Genomic DNA, 23,997 nt, shown 5'->3' with positions numbered 1-23,997 from the left:
GTCTTGGGAATTATCAGGTTTTTGGGGGTTTTTTTAGTTTTGAAGGAAGTATGAGTTGCTTGAAGTTTGAGATCAGTATAACTTGTTACCTTTTCAAAAAGCTTGAAAATAAAGTTTTCACATACAGTATCTCAATAAATGTTGACAGTACAAGTACCTACTTGTCAGAGAACAGAATGCTGTTCTGTATAGCACATGGTTTAGACTGTTTATTAGGAAGCAGAGTTGTCCCTAAAGGTATGAGAAGGACTGGAGGAAAGGGTGGGAGGTCCAGAGGTCTGTGAGTTTGAAGAGCCTCTGCAGGAGGGGAGCATGGAAGGAGTCTAAGATGTTTAAGACCCTCTAAACAACACAGTTGATTTTCAGCCTTGGCAAAAGCATCCTTAGCTTCAGTGATGAATCCACAGCTAGCCATGAAAGCCTCAAAATTTGGCTGCCTGGTCAGGAAAGCAGAGTCATAACTCTAGAGTAGCAAGGGGGAAGATTATCCTGCTTGGTTTGAACTGTGTCACACCAAATGATGGGGATTTACATCTTGCCTGTCTGATTGCAGGTGGAAATGGCACAGGCAACCACCTGTATATATACACCGCTCCTTAACTTTAGCTGGCACTTCCAGTTATCTAATGACTTGCAAAAAAAGACCAAAGGCTGTGAAGAATGGGATTCACAGACATCCAGTATGGAAGACACCACATCCAGGCTCCCAAAGTCTAGGTGACTGTCTGATGGCAAAACAACCTTCTTCTGGATGTACAAGTCTCCTTCTCTTTCACCAACACTTCAAAACACCTAATCCCCTCTTACTTAAAACCCCCCAGTATTTCCCATCCTTGGACTTGCAGCCCTTCAACCCTTGTCTCTTAAACCCCATTTCCCCAGAAATACTTTTACAAATGCCATCTCAAAATCCTTGCCCTGACAATTTCCTCATACTCAAGCACTCTGTTCCTCCCACACTTCTGCCCTTAGCTGCCCTCTTTTAGCAGCTGTACACAACTGAACCCATCCTTTTGTCTTGGTTCTCCATGGAGAGAAAAAGCCTGTGTTTTGAAGGATGTTTTAAAAATCCTCCCAGACACATACAGTACTTATTCAGAAGGGGAAGAAAGAAACCCAAAAATAACAACAAATATATCTCAGATACGGACAAGGAGTTCTTCCTATGCCTCCCTGGTTATCTTCTGATGGAGGAATACGATGTACTTACATCTTCATATCATCCTAAAAAAACTCAAGACAATGTTGTCCAAATGTGTGGTGTAATCCTGTGAGAGAGTGCAGTAAGTTCTGTGAGGGAGCATGAAGGAATTTCTGGGACAGGGGACTCTACAGTCAACTCAGGACATGGCTAAGCCTGGGGAGCTGTGGAGGTGGCATAAGTGGAATGGATGCAGTGCAGGAAAAATGAGCTCAGAAAATATACTCAGAGTACACAGACCCTGACCCGTTCTACTGTCCACTTAACATCAGCTGCTCCATGTTCCAGCACTCATTCACACATGAGGACTGACAAATCAATAGGACAGGATCAAAACAGCATGAAAAGAAGATTCAGTGCTCTTTTGAAAACAAAAAGTGAGGAGGAGATATCAGGTTGAATGTGAGGAGGAGATCTCAGTTTGGTTTCTAGAGGCTGTGGTTAGCCCCACAAGCAGGGTCCACTTCCCACTGGCCCACCCTCACCAAAACTAGCGCCTTGCAGAGCAGCAAACAAGAAACTCAAACACATCTTCTCCACCTTGTGCTTCAAAGTCCATGTGCCAGACAGAAGGGCTGGAGCCCCCATGCTGGAGCATTCGAGGAGCAGAACAGAGAGTGCTGCAGCCCCTGCTAGGGACGCACAGGGGGTTTCCTCCCAGATAGCGGGCAGGAGGAGTGGGCAGGAAAGGAGAAAGTGCTCTCCTGCCTGGCCTGGAATGACACGGAGCTGTGCATCCACCTGTCCATTCTGCAGCCCTCTGAATCCACCAGCTTAGACAGAACTTGTAGGAGCTGCACTGGCCAGAGCCACACATTCGATAAAAATACCGTTTGAGATTTCAGTGGGGCCAAAGTAAAACAAGTACTGTGACAAGAGCCCCTCCCACACCTTGTTTCATTCTGTGAGTGCCCCATATACAGACTGTTTGTACAATTCACCAGTTTAATAATAAGCTTAGGTGTTAGGCTGTTTGACAGAAACTTATTTTGGCCTGACCTATACAATTTGTGCAAGTGATTCTCAAGGGACTGCGTGGTTTGGGTTTTGCTTATATGTTCCAGAGCCAAAAACATTTCCAAAATTGCTTTAATGAGTTTGGGAATATGGGGCTTGGGCAAAAGGGAATTATTGGTATTTATTAACATGGCAAAGAAGCTTCCTTGCTGTCCCCAGTTTTACCTTTAACACTGCTTCATTTTAGGGTAGAGTACATGCTTTCCGCTCAGCCAGAGGGAAAAAAATCTTCAGTACTTCAGGTATTTTTTCTTGCTACACTCCTGCTAGTCTGTTCCCAAGTCTGTTATTAAAAGAGGTGAAGAGCATTCAGAGAACCGTTGCACTTCAAGGTTGAGCCTCTGTTGAAAAGCCTGCAGTGCTTCTGCCATCGATAAAAGTGCTACAAAATGCACACTGGATTCCCCCTCCCATATCAGGGAAACTGGCATTGGTTGGTACTCATGGATACTTCCATTGCTCTTACATTGAACACAGGTCATGGGTTAGCACATGCTCCTGCACACTCAGACCTCAGGGAATGTGTACGACACAGAGCTACACAGGCTGAGATACAAAATTTGTCTCAGACATTTCTTCCTGTTCCAAGGACAACACAATCTCTTTTGTTGCTGCTTTCTATCTGGCAGCAAAGAAAATCAGTGAGAGTTTATAACTTATTTTTAATGCTGGACGTATTGAATCTGCTCCTCTCTTTGTAAGTTCTGAGGAGGTACTACCTGCAGCCTGTCAGTCAATATAGCTGACTGTGAGATTTTAATTCCTTGGCACTTGTGTTGCTAAATAAATAGGGTTGTTGGGCAAACAGCCCACAAATAAAGGACAGATAAGACAGAGAACTGGCAGGTGCTCAACCTCTCCGAAAGTCTGGCTATCCGTGGGTTTTTTCAAAAACTTAAAAATTTTCATTGTGCTGGAGCAGAAGGCTGCTGTTGGACACGATGGGGGTCTCGTTCAGCATTTGTATGCTGTCTCTTTGGGCATACATAGCCTGGAGAGTCAGCGTTACAGTGGCTTAGTAAAGCACCACATTAGCCAGGCTGCTGTAACTGACCACGTTGGCTCTTCTTCCTCTGCATGGTCGTGCTAACAGCATGAGTCACCCTTATTAACATTTAAACAGATGGGTGGTACCCCGCTAAGCCGTGGTGACTCGATCATGTTCCATCATATGACTCTGCCCAATGATTAAAGATAACTTCTCTGATGCAATCAAATATCTGTGATATATACTTCAGCATGTGTCTCCTTGATTAATACCAAATACTCTGTCTGATATGATGCAACTGATTGCCTGGCTAAACACTACATTTGTCTATTAAAAGACCAGGCTTCCCTTAACTTGAAGTCTTTAAGGACTATTTGGGCAGATGACAATTTGCTACTGAGGTCTCATGAGAGTAGGTTCCTACTGACCCAGACCATTTGGGGCTTGTGTAAAAGGACTGATGCTATTTAAAGTATCACTGCAGAATGTTTTCTATTATGGCAAAGCACTCCAGGTCAGTGGGTCTTACCATGACCTCTCTCCTGCTCCTTATTCCCCCTGTAGCATTCATGCAAGGTCATCAAGAATTCCTATGTCATAACCCCATTTGTTCCACTTCAGTTAGCTCTGGTGTGGAAAAAGTTTAGCCAGAATTATATTGAGTTGCAATGGAGTAAAGGGATTCATCTCTTATGACTTTCTATAACCTTCAGACCAGCCAGCTCACACCAGAGCAGCCCACAGGTGGCTGGCTTTGCTGTGGCAATTTGCCATATTGGGGCAGCACTGGCTGAAGGATTTCTGTACCATGCTCTGGTTACACAACACACTTGATCAGACTTAGATAATTTTATATCTATCTATCATCTATCTATCTATCTATCATCTATCTATCTATCTAATCATCTATCTATCTCTCTATCTATCTAAACATGTACATATTTACATATTTATTACAATAGTGCCTAAAAGACTTGGTTTAAAATTTATGGTTGAGGGGAGGTCCTGCCCCAAAAAAGCTTGGAGATCAAGGAAAACTGAGGGCAAGTGAGTGGAAGCAGTAGGGAGACACAGGTGAATAAGGCAGCAATGATATCATTATCAACAATCTAGTAAGGAGCAATGACTACATGCCAGCAGCCTGGATCTTTTCAAGGGATGTCCATATATACACATGGTTTGGGTGGCTTTCAGGCTGAAGCCCCCAAGTAGCCTACCATACTGAGAATAAGCACAGCTGGCCACTATCTACCCTCTGAAATTCTCATTGACAGCCAGTTACTGTCACAATTAAACTTTTCATTGCAGAAAGTTAGTTCCCTGGAACATGTGGTTCCACAGACCGGCTGCAAGCTGCTTTCACAGCAGCCACTGCAGCCAGACTACCTGGCTCGGGTTCTGTCCTGGGCCTTCAATATTTGAATAATTCAGTCAGCAGCAAAGACATGGAGGGGATGTTTTAATCTGCGAAATGTGCTCTGACTGGAGGGGCTGCCTCACTTACTGCTGGTCTGCTGTTTTTTGATCCACAGTGCCATTATTTAAGCCTACCAACCTAACTAGGGCTTTCCTCATTTGTGATCCATTATTTCCCACCCTCAAACTAGGGCAGTTCTGTCTAGTTTCAATTTATCCATTTGTCATTCAGAGGAGGAAAGGAAAAATAAACACAAGGGAAAGCAACAACAAAGCATCAGACTAGTACTTGGAATACCTCGCACAGTTGCAAGGGACCTCACCTGACCTGCTGTATCCCATGTTTAACGATGTTTTAATCACATCACCACCAGAGAGCCAAACTTTCCAAGAAGTGGGAGGTTTGTGTCACCAGGTTTTTCAGAGAGCCAAACCATATTCAGGGGAAAAGAAAACTGGCACCTCGAATTCATGGCTCCCTGCCAACCTAGTAAAGATCCTTGTTTGTATTTCTCAGATAATTCAGACATCTGCATGATGTGGGTAGATTATTATTATCAGTAGCAGACATTTATACTGTGGTGGTGCCCAAAGGTCCCAGTCAGGACTGGGACCCCATTGAGCCTGGCACTGTACAAACACAGATAAGGGACAATTCATACAGAGTGTGTTTACATTCTAGAGACACAAACCAGATGAAAAGTAGAAGATGGAGATAGAATACACAAGCAAATAAATATGCTAAAGAATTGGAGACAATTTAGAGGCTCTGCTCTGGTTGCTTTTTTGTTTCTTTGTATGTTTTTCATTTAACTGGTATGCTCAGAAATGACAGGACCGAGGAAGTTGCAAGAGGAAGGGAGTAACTAAGATTGAGACACAGGAAGGGCAACACTCTAGAGAGGGAAAATTGTGGCTCATAGCTTAGAGGATTTGGGAAGCATCCAGACAAAGCTATGCTTTCTATAGAGATTTTTAAATGGAGTGTGCATTTATCTTCATATATGTATTAACTTTAGGTATGTTCCCAGTGCTGGACAAAAAGAGAAACCAGCTGATGGTGAAGACACTGGCAAAGTGAAAGTGATGCTTGACACCGTAATGAGAAACTGGAGGACTGAGATAAGATAAGGCTAAGCTGCAGAAAGTCTTTAAGACATGAAGCTTTATTCAAAAGTGAAGGGAAAGCCTGTTTAAGTGCCTCAGAAGAGCTGGCAAAATTAAGATAACAACCTACACAATGTCACAGAGGAAGAAGGAATTCAGCAACAAGCACCACAAAAGGAGCAAGATGCAGCGTACAGATATGAAATGATACAGAAAAATTAAAAGCAACTAAAGAGGTATTAATTCCCAATTCCCATATCCCTTGACATCACTTGAGCAGAAGCCATTCACTGGAAACAAAGCAACACCATCAGAAATGCATTCTTGATCTCACAGAACTTTTAAATGAAGGGTAAGAAAAAGTAAAAAAACCACAAACAAACAAACAAACAAAAAACCAAAAAAACACAGCAGACAGGGAATGGAGATATATGTACAGTAAAATACTATCAACCTATGGAAAAATGCCAAAAAATGCCTTCAAAATTTGTTAAGGATTCTGTACTTTTCACCTGAGCTTGTAGGAGAAAAGCCCCACAAATCAGCAGCCCCATCATGTATTTAGCAGGCCAAAGTCTATTTAAAGATTCAATCAATGATAAATCTTACTTTTAGAAACTCCAGTTGTGCTAATGCCACCTATATTTCCTGAACACATGTTTAAGGAACCTCTGCAAATTCAGCATAACTGCAAGGACCAGCAGGTCCTTGGAAGCCTCACAGAACCCATTAACATTTGCCTTTTGGCTCTTACAGGTCTTAGAAACTGCTGGTTTCAATCTTTCTTTCCCTCTAAATATTTCACTGGGTCTTATTGCCTGACCCATTACAAGAAAAATAAGAAAAGCTAGAATGGTTTCTTAGACTATAACCTCCTTGGAGAAGTTTATGTTCTGCACAGTGTTATGCACACAGCTGGAACTCACAAATGATATGTGAAGGATAATGGCATAGTTAAAGAAAAACAGGGAAACACTGCAAAAGGCAGGTTCAAGGGATTATAAAGAACTAGCCCATATAAAAACACATTCTTGTATTAAAATTAGAAAAAAAAAAGAAGTGGGATAAACCCAAAAAACTGCAGCAGAAATATGATTTGATCATAAAAGCAAGCAACAATGTCAAATTGATTCCACTGCCATCACAATGTCTCAGCTTGGACAAAACCAAGCTTAGTTCTTCAGGAAATCAAATGATTTTGCAGCCCCACAAATAAAAGTGTATCATTTTTCATTGAAAAAATAGGTAGCTATAATACACGAATCCATCAAATGGCAGCTGACTTAAAACCAGGAATAACAACAGCAATCAACCTTACACAAACACCTTTTAACATGCACATTCTTTTTAAAATCTAGCCTTAAGATTCCAGCCTGGCAAGCAAAATGAAGAAAATTTGAAAATCTGAGGCTCGTTGAGGAAAAACATCAACAGGTTAAACATCTGGGAAGAAATCTACCTCCAGCTTCCAGATAAAGTGACAACTGAACACCAAGAAACTCTTCTGCCAGGTTTAAGCTATCTAAAGGTGCTAGAACCCTCATTTGCTCAAGTGACTCCTTTCACACACATGTTAAAGCAGTGCAAATGGGTTTTATTTGACCTTCACAACTTTGCATCTGAAAGGGATAGTAGGTTGCCGAAAGGATGGAGAAAAAACATGTTTTACTCTTAAAGGGCAGAGAGGGCCTTCGGGGAGCTCTCACTGACTACTCACTACCAACTGATTCCTATACGGGAAATCAGGTAAAACAGATTTCTCAAAATTGTCTTTCTATTTACCCTTGTTTTTTGGTCCAGTGCAATTTAATATAAATATTAAGATAAAAGAGCTTTGTAAACCCTCTTCATAATAAAAATGAAAAAAAAAAATCTTTTTGAAGTGATTTATTTTTCTTTTTCATTTTTCTTTTTTTTTTTAACTTCCCAAACAATGCAGAAGTTTGTCTCTGAAAATAAGATGGTGAATTACAGCAAAGTTATGAAAACAAAGAACCAACAGTTTCTCCAGTGCAGGCTTGTTACCATGAGCTAATAATTCCAGACTTTAAGCAAGCTGAGCCTCTTTTTTAATAACTGCATGCCTCTAGGCAAAGTATTTCTACTAAAAATTATTGAGGCATGGAACAAGGCAAGGTGTGTGAGCTAATGTTGGATTGTTCAGTTACTAAACCAACTTCTATAGCAATGAGCCTGCACTGAGCTGACAGATTATTTCTCTGTATACACTTGTATAAACATACTGCTTAAGGTCGAAATCTGTGTAAGCTTTCTTTTCAATTAAAATGTCAAAGATGACAGCACATGTTTTCACTGTCCTTCACAGGATGATGGATGCTGCGGCAGCAGTTTCATGCCCCCGTGTTTCAGAGATGTTTGCCTGCCTGGGTGTCTAAGAAAGATGTACTTGCTGATGTCTTCATGCGCCTGCAGGCAGACAGGGCTGCTGTGCTCTGGGTGGCTTTACCTCTCTTGACTTTTTCTTCCTCAGCCTCGCCCCTGTGGGCCCCCACATCCAACCTTGTCAAAGTTAGAGCAGTAAAGTTGTTGTACACAAAGATTGGGAAAAGGGTTCTGTATTAATTAATCAAATTAAGACTGCTATTGAAGTGAAGACTCCAAATTGCAGGCCAGTTTCTGATCATGGCTAATCCAGTTCAGGTACCTAACTTGGGTCCCCACAGGAGAAGAGCTGCTATGGGTAGTCAACAAAAAGACATAGCAGACCCCAAAAGAAGCTTCCAGCAATTTAAATATAAAATAATATTAATTAAAAGTAGATTAATCTGAATCTTTGCATTTTCCCACCTCCACATTAAAAATCGGTTTCTCATTCATTTTCAGCTGCGCAGAGCTTGTACAAAGACAAAGACAGAGCCTCCAAGTGTTGCTGAGTCTCAAAACCATGTGGCGATACAACTCACAGCACACATAGCCGCAATGCTATGGCTGGGCATGGAGCAGAGATTTGATTACAACTTTGCTAGAAAATAGATTGACTAAAGAAAACAGCTTAAATGAGAGAAAACCACTCCAGCATCTGCCTCTGGCAGATTCAGCCTCTCTCATGCTGACAAGACCCAAGTCTGCTGTATGCACTATGGAAAGCAGAGTTTGCTCTGGTTAGCAGAGCACATTCACTAATGAAGACAATATGTAGGTGTAAATACATGTGAGATTGTTTATTTACTAAGATTTAAATTCTACACTCAACACTAAAAATTCTATAAAAGTAACACATACTGTAGAAATCTTTAAGAAAGGCATTATATAAGATAATTCTACATGATTTCCTAAACAAAATAGGAAATAAGAAAAATTGAATATTGGAAGCATGAAAAACTCTCAGATGACATATGACATCAGCGGCAGACCAAAATCCAGCTTTTAATCCTATCCTTTAACAAGAATACCATAGAGAAATTCTGTGCTTTTTAACGCTCATTGCTTCCTGAGCACGTCTGCCATCAGCACATTGTTCCTGCAGTGCCAACTTCCCTCTACAGCCCAGAGGAAAGTGAGCATGGCCCACCGTGGTCACAGCCCCAAATATGCTCAATGTCTCAAAGCTGCTGGTTGTTTCAGTGTGTGGCAGTGGGGGAGGAGGGAGAGGAGCACCTACATGAGGGTTTACTCTCAATTATCTGTTCAGCAAGTCATTTCCAGGTGTAAAAATATTTTAGTGCTGCCAAAGAGCTATATGTCTTCAGTGACCCTCTTCCCACCCCCCAACTCATTTCACTGATTCCCGTCAAACTTTCATGATGATCAAAATGAATATATGCCATTTTCTTGGGAGGAATCTTTGCCCATGCTTCATCTCTTAAACATGCTAAAAATCCCAGCTGACAGCTGTATTAGTACAAATGATGGGAATCACGGGGAAGAGGTGAATCTCAAGGCAGATAGAACAGTCACGGAGAACTGCTGCAGCTGTACCTCAACAGAGATCAGCTTCAAGCCAGTGTTGTTTGCTGTCATTATTTAAAGGTTCACACTGCATCCACTGCCTACCTCTCACTGGGAGATATCCACTGACTGAGAGCATCAGTCAAAGAACCAGGAATCCCAAACACACTTTTTTCATCGCCAAGGCAAATTTCTCTGAAGGGTGTTAGCTGCTATTCACTAACAAATTCACCCAGCACAATCCCCAGGAACTGTGTGCTCCAGAGATGCCCCATGGTAGCAATAGAAGCACTATAGGTAGTGGTTGTGGGAGATTTTGCTGACGCTCAACTGCCGACACAGGCCAGCAAAGGTTTCCAGCAGCATGCAAGGGGAGGCAGTGATAGCTAGTAAAAGCCACTGTCCACTCCTGTGCAACCACACATACATGGGAAAATTTCTCTCTCTATGCATGCATGCATGCTGAGAGAGATTGCAAAAAAGAGCAAGCGTTGAAGAAAGGTTATTTTATTCTACAACAAAGTGTACTTTGTCATCAGAATTCCCAGTCGCTATCTGTGCCCACTCCCTCCCTTTTAAGTACAGGTTCAAGCAGGAACCTGCAGTCAATTTTGAGGTTGGGGTTCGTTTGTTTTCACATCAATGCAATTAATTTCCATTGGAAAATGCATCTCAGGCATTCAATCAGAATAGGCCTAAAATAATTCTGAAAAGCTCATCTGTCTCCAATCTATATAATGTTTTAAAAATTGGATGCATGCCCTGCAATAACATTGCACTTCACAAAGCTTAAAGCTCTAAACTTGAGGGTATCAGTTACATTGAAACTGTAGTAAATTAAAACATCCAGTTTCTGGTTTGCATTGATTTATAAATATTGACAAAACTACTATTGCAGTCATTACCACTTTGGGTGCTCCAATTTGAATTTTCAACAGTTCAGGTTATTTTCATTCTTATTGTGGCTACAGTAGCCTTTCAAGTTATAGATCAGGTTCCAGATAACATGTAAATCTAAAATCTTGGTTTAAAAAAATATGCATACAAACCAGCCAATGCATGTGATAAAAAGCAGCAAGTCTAAGTGGTCAGTAATGTCAAATACCAAAGCACATTTTTTTTTTACTCTCTAGCTTAGAGCAGAAAGGATACTTACTGTTATGAAATGTTCTAAATAGAAGCAAGTGGAAATGGAATAAAATATGAAAAGTAAGTATGTCTAAGGTTTGGTGTTTTCTTTTTTTTAACCAGGAATTTGATGTTCTCTTTTGAACTGTTTTTTGAAATAAGACAATCAAGATTCAAAAATCATATTCAAAACTTTTCTCCTAAAACGCTTTCCACATTAGCCTATCTGGTGATGTTCAAAATGTGCTTATTTATGACCAAATTATTCCTGAGGAAATAATAGGATGAATACATCAACAGCAAGAGAGCCAATTCTCAACAGTGTACAGCACACAGCTTTGCCAAAGACAATGGATTTAAACCAATTGGGAATCTCAGTCATACACACACATGCACGCACACTCCATAAACAGACAGTACATAACATGCATTAAATCTGCTTGTAAAACAAGCTTTGACACTGATCTGTGTCTTATGCTTCAAAAGAAAACAAAAATCCCCATCTTCCACCTTGACATCTGTGCACTGCTACCAAGTAAATTCTCCTGACCCCTGGTGGTGATTAGCTTATGAAGTGAAGCAGGGAGACCACCATAATATTCACAGCATTTCTCCTGAAACTGGCCAAGTTTTACCCTTACTCTTCTTGATACCATCACTGAAGTCAGTATGCTGATCTCCAAACCACCTTTCCACTGTTCTGTTCATCTTCTTTGCCTTGTGCAGCACATCCAGTTGAGTTGAGAAAAACAAGGAAAGGTGGCAGAGGTTCTTTTGGGCATGATTGACATTGAAGTTCACAGGAGTGCTGCTAATACAGTCATTAAGAATAGAATGAGACCCATAAAAATGTATGACCCCTATGAAGATATTTTCCTCAATTATACCCTGAATACTGACTTAATGCCTGCTAATGATATGCTACATCACAATAAGAGAAAAAAGGTTGTTTTACATCTTTACCTTCCAATTTGTACTGTTATGTTTGGTTTAGTGTTTCACAGATTGGGGTTTTTGTTTGTTTGTTTGTAGTTTGGAGGTTTTTTATTTTATCTTTGTCTTGAAAGACATGTCTTAAAGAGGAAACACTCTCCCGAACCAGAACTTTGGGTTGAATATTAAAATAACATCCTCTGCACCAGTTCAGAGTAAAGGGCTTAATGGTCAGCAAAGAGTCATGCAAAAAAAGCTCAGGTCATCCTGCCAGCTTCCAAGAATCTGCGGTATGAACACTGCTAATTATTTATTTAATGTCTTTACATGAACCATAAATGTTCATACACACTCAATGAACAGTCATGGTTTGAACTGTTTCTTTTTTCCTCCACTTTTTTCCCTTTGAGGACTGCCACTGAAACAGTACTTTAACTGGAAAGCCGCCATGCCAGGGGAAGTAAAAGAGCAGCATTATGATCAGCAGAGACAAAAACTGAATCAGGCAAATTTCAAAACTCTGAAGGTACTGGATAACTTTAAGATATTGTACCCCACAGCTTTCAACATAACAATTCAGCAACGACGAAATAATCTTTGCATAATATACTTTTAAAAGGCCAGAGTGACCAGGCTAGAAGTACCTCTCTTGCTGCACTTTCACAGTTGAAGTGATGCCACTGATCTGGGCATGGCCTGAGCCTCCTGTAGACACACAGGACTGAAAATAGCCCTCCCAGAAGCACAAGAATAATTTCAACTCCCATCAGCTCCCAGTGCTGCAAAGCCCAATTCCAAAGAACCACTTTTCAATGAAGTGCCACTATAGCCATCAGAATCAACTGCAGCATTTGCATCAAGAGTTTCCAGATTTAAACTGTGGGAACGGGTAGGCTGGAGCTGTCAGTGGAAGGCCCCTGACAATGTAATTTGTTTGTCCTGCTGGCCTGACAGTCAGTGCATGCTGAAGTTCAAGAAACATTAGCTGTTTTTTTAAGTTTGTTTTTCTTTTTTTTTAACTGCTTGGAGCTGTTGGGAGGGCAGAGGGAAAGGACTGCTTAGGGAGGGGACGAGGCAGAAGATGAATAATGGAAAAGATGTGTCCTTATCCTGATGTCTCCCATAAAATAAGTGTTTGTCACATGCACCCTGAGACACGTCAATACACTGCAGGTGAGCATGTTAAAAAATGTTAACTTTACCTAAACAGCAAACTGGCAGCTCCACTCAGTTTAAGCTAACATCACATCTATTTGATTTGGTCACAGGGAGCCAGACATTTCACTGATCTGGTTAAAATATCTCAACAGTCACATAAATAGACCAAGTCAAAGCCTGTTGCATCACCTGCGTTTATTTTTTACTGTTAATATTTAGCAATGGAAGAAAGATACAGATCTGTGCTCTATACACTTGCCATCTCCAACACTATGATCTCAGCTCAGAGAGCAGCAGGAATTTGCACAGCAGTGAGTATGGCCGATTTCCAGGGGTCGGAAGCCATGGCTTACTCACTCCTCTCCACATTTTCTGTTGTTGTTTTATTTCATTTTTTTTAATGGGAAAGGCAAATATGATGAGCATAAATAATAGTGGCAAAGTCAGATTGCAGGTCAGCATGTTTTTGTTTTATTTTCCCCTGGTCTCTATATTTTGTGAAGCACAGATTTAGACCTTGTGTTAGCCTACCAGATAACAAGTCCTTAAAATGGCTCATACATAAAATTTGACGGGAAACTGAGCACTTAGTAATATGTGTACCTTTAGACCAGAAATCTGCCTTTATCTCTCTCTATAGCAACAAACCATCTGAATCAACAACATTTCACCTCGTATAAATTTGACCCAGTCCATGTAGGATATGTAACAAAGGTAATCTGTGACTTGAGAAAAGAAAATGCAGCAGTATATACGCAAGACACTTTGTATTTGGCAGACACATACAACCAGCTGTTTATTCTTCAGCTTGTGGCTATACATCTACTGGGACATCCCCCACCCCTGTAAACCTTGCTTAGCTCCTGGTCTTATTTCCAGTGCAGATTTAACCCTAAGATATGTATAAACTGAGTGCTTGGGATTTAAAGTTAAGTGTTGTTTAGTATCATTTTTGACATCTCCACACATTATAATGAGCTTCTTTTTCACAGGGGACTTGGGATCTGATTTTAATTTGTAGTAGAGTTACGGTCACAATAAATGTCTATTTCAGATATTCATAAGAAGCCTCTAATGCAAATGGAAATAGAAAGTGGCTGTTTTCTTGTAGTTTCAAAGCAGTGTGTGTAAAACACACAGTACAGATCTGTTTCACATGGAAACCCATTATCAATCCACCATTGCGCCCTGGCTCTGCCCTGGCAGCAGCACTCCCGTGCTGAACAGTCTCAGCAGGTATTATAGCTTGCATAATAAAAGAACAGGTTATGAAATCATTAGCACCTCAGCTGAGGCTGCCACAGGGATGCCCCTCTGTGTTCGTTGTGAAATGTTTCTTTGGCAGCTGCATCCCAGAAGCATATTTGGATGTTGTTGCTTCAGCCCTGCCACACAGAGTGGAAAATAAGCCAGGATTTTCATGTTCTGAACTTAAGAGCGGGGGATGGAAGCCTCTCTGATCCACCTCTAGGCTAATTCTTCCCATCTACACTTGCCTAAGGCTAGGCTTGAAGACCTCTAGGAAGCCCAGCAGTCTATAATCACACTCCCTGACCTATGCAGCCAGCGCTGCCAAGGACCTGAGCCACGCCTAAGAAGACTGGAAGATACTTCAGCTTTGTCAAACACCACCTGTTCCAGCTCCCCTTGTCCTGCAGGGAGCCACTGCTAGCAGTGCTTCAGACCAGCCCAAATGCAGCTGAGAGCTGCCCTCGCCTTGGCTGGAGTCCTGCCTGGGGGTATAATGAACATCCCGTTGGCACTTCCTTCTCCATAAATGCAAGCTCAGGGAAAGCTGTGCCACTTCAGGCAGTTGAAGCTAAGCTCACTTGTCCCTCCATAGGAGCATCCATGTCCCCAAAAGAAAGAAACAAAATCCACTGCTGGTTACTCACTGAGCAAGGCATCTAGGGCCCTGTTTATGTTCCTTATGCCAAGCTTGAAGCCGTTCCTGCTAGTTTCATAAATATTTGTGAACTGTGCCCTTGCCAGTGTGCAAGGGAGCACAACTATGATCTGGCTGAGGACAACTGGTGGCCCTAAATATTGGAGTACTCGGATCTCAGAAAAGGGAAAATTGTGCAACTTGAAGGAAACCACTAGCATCAGGTAGGGAGGAGAACTTGTTGAAAGCAATGAAATTTTACTGACTTGAGTCACCCTGGGGTCTGGTCCACTGGTATTTGCAAAACTCGAGTCAGTTTTACCAACTGAATGAGAGAGAGCACCCAAAGGAAGGACCCATGTCAGGTTTCTGAGCATTAAGTCAAGCTACCTTGGGTTGCTGTCTCTCTGGATCGATGCACTGGGTCATGTTTTAAGTGAGAGGCTGGGGCTTTTTAAAGCAGCATAAGTAAATAGCTAAGCTTGATGCGATATAAAAAGCACCACAACAGAAAGGAGAACTTAACATAGTAATGAAAATCACTTACCCTTAATCATCCCTGAGACAGTGTTTTTACAACGCTACTTGATTAATTCAACCAGCAAACATGCCTCCTTTGACTTTTCTAATAACAGGCCATCTTAGCTGTGCTTGTTGGGATTTGAGTTCAGAGATTTTTTAATTAGCATGCCAAGTACATTATTTAAATGTCTTTGATGCCTTTTCTTTAAAATTATCTGCTAAGCAATAAGTCATATTTATTTGTAAAAGAGAAGACACCCCCCAAAAAAAAAAAAAGAAAAAAAACCCCAAAACCCATCCCAAAACACTACCAGGAAAGTTTGGAAAAGTAAGAGGTTTTGTCACAGGTGTGTAACCAGTGTTGCACATTGCAGAGCCCGTTATTGCTCAAAGACCTGCTGAAGTCCAGAGTCATTGCTGCTGACAAGGCTGCCACTTAGTGTACAAGATTGTATGAAAGGTTGTTTGCTGCATGATTTACGGTCGTGCCCTTACTGTAAACTACCTGTGCTCTGCTGAGCAGCTCCTCGCTTCCTCTCCAATGGAAGGGCCTCAGCTTTTGGAAAAGCTGGACAATTTCTCAAGTGAGTACACTCTTGTGATACTGAAGCTAGCCAGACCACAAACTATTTTATTATGTTGTGCAAAAACCTCTGTGCAAAAAAACCCTCTTTAATTAAGATAGGGCAAGCAGCACTGTGGTTGCAATTACCTTGCACTGCTTTACCCATGGGCATAATGAAATAAAATTGGGCCCTCTATATTTTTGTTTTTAAACTAAGTAAACCCAAATTAATTTATTCAACTCAAACCAGACAAGTTTCTCTTTAAAAGGAAGGCCTATATGGTTGGAGGGGCTGGTGCAGCAGGGGGAGTGACAATGATGACTGTGAACTGCAAACTGCTGGCAAAACATTTGGCTTGCCGTTGGTCCATGGCCAGTATTTTCCTTTGTTAATGAATCCCACATCTTTTCTAAGTTAAGCATTTTTTCTTCACCCCCTTCATTTTATTTGAAACATATTTTAAATATTTTTGTTTTTATGACGTAGTGGAACACGATACAGCACCCTCCTAACCCTGAATATGGGAAAATCAATTAAAATTTTGACATTAGGAGCTATGATATAAATATATTGTTTAACTGCTCAGACCTTTTTTTTAAAGCAACATATCAAGGATCAGCGCAAAGAGAAATACCAAAATGAGAAATCCACGTTGTAGGATAAAAAGTATAACGGCTGAAATTATATCATAGCCAAACCTTGCTACTCACCAAAAACAAAACCCCTGAAAACTTGGCAGGTTTTGATAGATTTCCTCTTAGATTTAGGATTACATGCTTTTCATTTGTGCTCTTCTCTGAGAAAAAAGGCTATTAAATAAAAATAGTCAATCTGAATGATGTGTTTAATATTTAGTACATTTTGTCTCATCCAAAGGACTTTCATTTTATGACTTAAAGAATGCAATCTTAAAATGGAGTTTTATAGGCTTCCTCATTAACTTCTGACTCTTACCTGAAGTAGAAAAAATAATTGAGGAATACCCCATTGGGTATGATTTTCATATGCAATTATCATTTTGGGCATCCAGTCACACCTGCCCTACTGACCACCATTCCTTAGGATTATGTGACAATGAAAACCCTCCCAGCTCCCTTTGGTATTTCAAATCACTAAAACCCGAGACAGACAAAATCATAAGTCACTCAAACTCCAGGGAATAAAGGCACCAAAGAGAAGATTTAACTCTACTTAACTCTCTAGGTCACTAGGTTTCCACAAAAAGTAGCTCTTTCCCAGAGGTCTTGAAAGATTAGAAATGCTGTTAAAAGTGGAGAGATATTTTTAATCTGCGACTGGTGAAAAAACAAGCTTTTTCCAATCGTCTTCTATGGACATCTAGTCTCCAATCCTGCAATCATCTAGCTACATGAATTTACATGCCCTCCTTTAATATTCCTCACTTTTACAAACCTTGCAAGATTTCTTCAGCCACAGTAACTTGTAGCTAGTTTTACTGAGGGAAGAGATGACGAAAGTATAGCACAATGCATTGCTGGCCCTGAAACCCACACGGGGCGAGGACGAAGATATACTGGAAAAAATTAAGTTGCAAAAGCCTTTTCTGCAGCAACCCCCTTACTTTTCGTCATGAGAATGGTGCTGTGCTTGTGTTAGAAATGACAAAAAGCTTTTTCTAGAAGCTCCTGATATCAGCTGAAGCCCTGAAGTTATATGAGGATAAAGACTTCAATTATCTATAGAATATGTGCAAATTAAATATACTCTATCACAGTGAATTCACTTGTACTGTAACTGCTGTGATTTATGCAGAAAATTGCAGCCAAGCTCAAAAGCTAGAGCAGCACTTTCAGGTGGACCAAAATTATTAAATTCACTAATGAATTATATTTAATAAATCTTGGAAGTGGAGAAAAATAGAATATTTGGTAAAGCACAGATTTTTAGCATTTCTAAACATTCCAGTTTGAAATGCCACATTAATCTGGAAATTCACATAGGTATTTTAAAAATATAATTGTCTTGAAAACCTGAGAATTTCTTTGTTCTTTATTTGCACAGAATAATGAAGAAATTAAATTATATTGACTTAACCTAAATTACTATTTTTTATTTCAGCCACTAAGTCAACAAGCTTGTTATTCACATAAAACTGGTTACCATTACAGCTCACCTGCCTGAAGCACACCAATGACACAAAAGAAACCTTAAATCTGTCAGTTTTTCTTCATTTCCTGCTGTATTAAAAACAACCCAATATTCCAACTCATTCCTCTCTTTTGCGTCTTCTTTCCTAGATTTTTCCTGACTGATTTTAACAGCTAGTTAGAAACCTGAACATCAATATCAATGCATTAATGAAAAACAGAACTAACACTGATTTCAAAGCTATCTTAAAGACCGATTAAATTCAGTAATAAATTAACTGGGTAGGAATGTGGTTTTCAAGGGAAAACACAATATTTTACAGGAAAGTATGGGACTTTTTGTTTTGTTTTCCAAGGGTATTAGCTCTTCCAGCCAGGAAGTTTTTACCACACGTCCAGATTCCGTGATTTGGTCTGCATGCAACAGCGGTGCAAAATCATCTTTGACATTTACTGAAGCGTCAGGCGCAGCACTGTAAAAGGACAAAGCTACAAAGCTTGTCTTGATTACAAGAAAAGAGTTTGCAAACAAGGTGAATGCATGACAGTAAAGAAGGTGCCAGCGGCACAGTGAGAGCAGGGCTGTACACTCTAGGACTGACTGCACTTTTGGGAACTTCAGAAATATGAACAACATCCTTCTCTGAGCCTTTTAGCTCAAGATAAATATAAGATTGAGTCACTGTCACTGCAAAGGCTTTTGTCAGTGAAAAGTCATATTCAGGGACTGATCCTCTGTCTTTATGCTCTATTTGATAATAAATTATCAATTTTGCAATAATAAAATAACTGAGCATGCATGATATTATATGTGATAGTAGTGACAGCATATTGGGTAGTCATTAGTTAATGGACAAACATGGACACATGATAAGCTATACAGGGAGTTCACTGCAAAAAGGAATTAATGTGCCATTATTTTTATAGTGGGAACAGCTTTTGATAGCTAAGTTCCTATAAAACATACATTTGAGCTTATGGGGATATTAGCAAATGGATCCCTCACAAGGTTGTGGAAAAAGCTTGTCTCCTACTTTTGCAAAACATGCTGAAAATTACCATGGGGGCTTTGAAAGTTTTATTTGTTATGGCTTAATTCCCTTACTTTTGTAAAAATTAAAAGGCGGGGGGAGGGTACTTTAAACAACTGACTAATTTGAAAATACATCAGAGATGGATTTTCTCATAGGATTTTAGAATTCTCTTGCAATTCTAAACTATAAGCAAAAACTGCAGATGCTTAGTTGAAGAGGGAACAAGATCTGTTTAGCTGTTTATAAACTGAAAACATATTTGGCTGTATTTTGGCCCACATTTCAGCCAAAAGAAGGTTGGTTTTCATGATTACCATTTTATCTTTGCATGTTTATCAGCATCTACTAAAACTTCACTGATCACCACTTACAGCGTGATGGGAAAGTTAGGAAATGAAGCATAGAGCAACTCCAAGTCCACATTTCGAGCTGTTACATGAGGTGCATACATTCTGTATTCCCCAAGTCAAGGTGGACATAAGCAGGTACAGGATATGCTTTAGATGACATTATCTTCTTATCTCACCTTTTGCTTTTCTTATTGCTTTTTGCTCATCAAAATTCTTCCTGCTTCCACCCCCTGTACAGACAGCCTGCCCTGCCATCATTGCCCAGTGCAGGTCCAGAGAACAGTTTCAGCCAGAAGGCACCTCAGAGGGTCACCTTGTCCAACCTCCTGCTCCAACCATGACTAAATGCAGTATCAGAGCAGACTGCTGGGCACCTTTTTTTTCAGACAAAGTGTGGAAATTTACAGCAGCAGAGACTGACTCCAGCCAGTTGCTGTACCTTGCCACAGTTCTCCTGCTGCAACCTTTCTTCCTTTAGGTCTCATGGAATTTTCTCTGACTGAAACTTGCACCTGTTGTCTTCCATTTTCATGCTGTGAAGTGGGGCAGACCCTGTCTCCCTGTAACTACCCTGTAAGTACTAAAGACTGTAACTAGATCCCCTCCTAGCCAACTCTTCAGGGTAAATAAACCACACTCCCCTGCTCTCTGCTTTTGTGGCTACCCTCTTCCCTTCAGCATAGGGAAGATGTCCCTAAGGCCACCTGTCCTCCATGCAACTCACCCACCTTCCTCTGCTGCAGTGCCATAAGTCACAAGAACATGTGTACAATTTTGGGGTGCCCATTTCCTTGGAGTTATTCAACAGTCCAAGCAGATTTCACCCAAAATTGCCCCAGACTTCGGCTGGGGGCAGAAATTTTGTATTCCACTCTAGACAAAGATCTTTCTAAGTCCTCTGGGGATTGTTTGGGCAAACCCAAATAGCTGACCCCGAGCCAACCAGTTAATTATTATATCTAATGTTTGTCCCATTTGATAATTACTCTGCACAAGAGACACATGCCAGTGCAGATGTGCCACTGAAATTCAGTGCTTCTGTGCTCAGTGCTACAAGGGGAAGCAACAGACCCTTCCTACATCCAGATCAATCCGATCTACACTCAAAACGTCCTGTTACTGGAGCATTGCATCTTTAAAACAAGTCACCCTGAGATAAAGAGCTGCCCATCAAGAGGGAAAAAGAAGGAGGTATTAAAGCTGCAGCTGGCTGTGCTTTCAGTCAAGAACTTGTCCTGAGCAAGACCAGGTGAGACCAAAGTTTAAAGCTCTGGAATGTAACTCAGGTGCCAGAGTATTATTGCCAGTTTTATCATTTGCTACTCTTCACAATTTCTGGGAATTGCCCACAGAAACAAATGAGAAGTAACAGAATCATTTAGAAGTGACACTGAATATCAGACAGAAAATAAAAGGTACAAAGCTTAATAATCTTTCAGTGTATAGCAAGTGAGAAAGTTACTCCTTTTCAAGAGCTTTCTTAAATAACAAAAAATCATTTCTCAGCAAAAACAATTCCCAATTTCTCTCGAAAAAATTGTTGTCAAACGCCCAAATTTTAACAATTACTGAGCCTCATTGGAAACTTTTCAATCAGCCGCATTTTGCTTTTCTAAGAAGAACTTTATAAATCCACGGTTTTCCAACTATCTTTATACTTTTTTTTTTTCCTATAACACTCATTTATTTTTGCATATTTTTACAACTGTTGCTGGTAAGGTTTTGGACTTTTCCTGAAGTATGTACTGCATTTTTATAGGGCACTACAAAGTCTTGTCACAATAGTTTAAACTAAATTTTAAAAATGGCTTAATTAATTACCAAATATTAGAATATCTACTGAATTTCAGTAGCTGGGAAATGTTTCATACTGCACAAGATTAGCAAGTAAAAATCCATACCAAATACTTAGTGATGCACAGCAATATCTCCCTTTAACTGTTGCTTCAATTTTTGCCCAAAATTTGATTTCTCATTCTTAAAGAAAAACTTGAAATGTGAGAGAGAGCTGAGGGGTGCTAATAGAGTGTCAATTTCGAAAAGAAAGCAACCATCAATCAAATTTATATACCAATATCACCACCTTAAGTCATGCCACTTGAAATCTTACTCGTGTGATAAATTCTTTCTAGTACAATTGCTTAGGAATAGCAGAAGTTACTTTTGCCTTGCAGTCTCAAAGATGGGGACAGACACACTCACACACACCCCCTCCACACACATACAGAGATTTGGGTACCAATCTGCACTTTGTGCAACACAACCCTCTTTCATATGAATGGCTGCAGGAGATACTTGTCAACACTGGATGACAATTGCAAGGAATCTGGTGGTTCAAGCAAACTGTAAACTGAACCTTAATTTAGTGTTTATTTTGATTATTCAGCCAATCCTATTTCTACATGAATTTTCTAAAGAAACTCACTTATTCAAAGTATATCAGAAAACTGAAAAGTATTCAGAGCAATGAGAATTCCAGCAGTCCTGTGATACAAGAGAAATACAGCTCACATCCTTAGCCACAGCTAAAGAAAAGTTCTTTTTGACCTGGAAACCAAATTATAACAAAGAAGACAGTACTGGAACTTTTCTGACATGATACTGAGTTGCCTTAAACTGAGGTCAAGGAAGAATTTGGTCTAGTACATTTTTTCTGTTCTGGTTTGTAAGACTTCATTTGGAAAAAACTAGTTAATGCTAAATCTGACATATAAAACTACTGGTGCTGAGGGGCTTTTCCAGTGTGGTAAAATATTTAGCTGACATTACTTTTGACAGGGCTTGTGATAATGAACTTCTATCATTATAGTTATTATTTTGCTGCTGTTAATGGGCATAGATTTATTGATCTGTAGAAAATAGGGCCCATTTGAAGCACATTGCCCATATCCTTTACGGTCATGGAGCAGCACAAGAGTTGCAGATGTCTGCAGTAAAACTCTCCATCTTGTTATTTACATGAATACATCTTGTGCTTATACTAATTAAGAGTTCTAATATGTTTGACTAATACCAGCAATTTTCAAAAAAATACCGCAATGCTCTTGAATGAAAGATGTGATGTTAAAATAAAGACCACCAGAGAAATACAGATTGTGCTGATCTGAGAGACTGCAATTCTCACTCTCAATTAGTAGTTTTTACCAAGAGAATGGCTAGTTTTATTATAATGTGCAGAAATCTTTCAGTAAATTAAAAGTTGTATATTTTCAATAGAGATACTGATTTTAACACTGGAAGTTGATGCTGCAAGGAAACAGCAGACCATAAAATAAAGAATGGAAGTGAGGATGATATAAACAGTGTTCTGTTAAGTAAATGATACTTTCCTGGCTCTGACAGGATTCAAAAGACCTAAAAAGCAAAATGTGTGTCACTGGGACTGAAAAATAATTCGTTCTATTTGACAATCAAAGCTTTAAAAACATATTTGGAGGAAGTGAAGACGGAGCAAGCACCACAACACAGAAATTCCATGCCACGTTTAAAAACAAACACAAGCACCCACGTAGAGAGGAAATCACACATTAATAGAGATCCAAGGTTCATCAGTCTCTGGGATCACTATGGCTGAACATGTAGTTTTTCAAGAGGGCACATTCCAAAGCTAGACATGTTGAAAAAATATGTGGGTGCTCAAAGGACTGAAAAGAGGATAGTTCCACAGATTTTATCCTGAGCCCATCAACTCAGCTCTCCCATTCACTGCAATAAGCTTTGGATCAGTCTCAACATCCAAATGTAGTCCTCACTCACTAAAATTGGCTGGTCACACTGGAAACTGTTTGGGCAAGGTACCCCACCCATAAACAGAGTGCTTGGGGAGAGTACGGTAGTAAGCAACAAATAATTTGTCTCTTTGCCAAGACTAGGGGTTGTGTCTCTTACTTGTTCACCCTGAGACAATAAAATGAGGGCTATAGTAAGGTAATATCTCTGAAGCAATCTAAGAAGGAATGCCACATGAATGAGAAATAAGAGGATAAGGGTTCCTTCAATTTTGAAGTCGAAAGTGGAAGAAATGACTAAGCAACAGGGTACAGAAAGTCACTAGCAGATGCATGCAGTGTTTCCAACAGCTCTTTGCTCTGGGATCTTGTAAGTAGGAGGAAGAATAGAAAGGAAATACAAACCTGAGTGTGGAAAGAGAGTTCCACTATGGGAATTGCCACATAATCTAGGTGGAAGACCAAGATATGCAAGTCCATTTGCAGGAGAAAGAGAGCATAAACAGAGTTAAGTGGATATTAATGAACACTAAACAAAGATGGCAAGCCTGCTCTGAACTTACAAATCACATCCGCATTAATACCAAATGAGTTCATTAAGATTAACATTATTATGATGGGTATCAAAGGGATTAAAAGAGATTATGGCAAATAAGAGAGTCAGATAGGAATGAGATGTAATTACCTTCCTATCTGGTTTATCTGTAGCTGCAGAGAAAGACGCAGCATTTGCTTCACACTGGAGGAACCTAACTCACATTTTGATCTGCAGTGTAATTTTCAGCAAAGCTGATCTCAACAGTTTGGGCTGAACACAGCCCAGGCATGTGCAGGACAAACAAAAGAAGGGTGGGAAGGTGAGCGTAGCTGAGGCTGGGAAGGGTGCAGGAGGCTGCTTTGCCCCAGCACCCTCACCCGAGTGCAGGACTTGGTCTTCCTGCCCACTG

The 23,997-nt window shown here is 40.2% G+C and overlaps 1 protein-coding gene across 5 annotated transcripts in view; it reads right to left on the bottom strand.

Moving 5' to 3' along the window:
- CREB5 (cAMP responsive element binding protein 5) overlaps nucleotides 1-23,997 on the bottom strand; it is a 257,792-nt gene that overhangs the window by 75,598 nt on the left and 158,197 nt on the right. The window lies entirely within an intron of this gene.

Source organism: Lichenostomus cassidix, chromosome 2, assembly GCF_008360975.1.
Source record: "Lichenostomus cassidix isolate B80296 chromosome 2, HeHo_3.0, whole genome shotgun sequence".
NCBI classification, from domain to species: Eukaryota; Metazoa; Chordata; class Aves; order Passeriformes; family Meliphagidae; genus Lichenostomus; species Lichenostomus cassidix.
The sequence above is the reverse complement of the archived record's forward strand: the minus strand, read 5'-3'. Positions and strand labels throughout refer to the sequence as shown.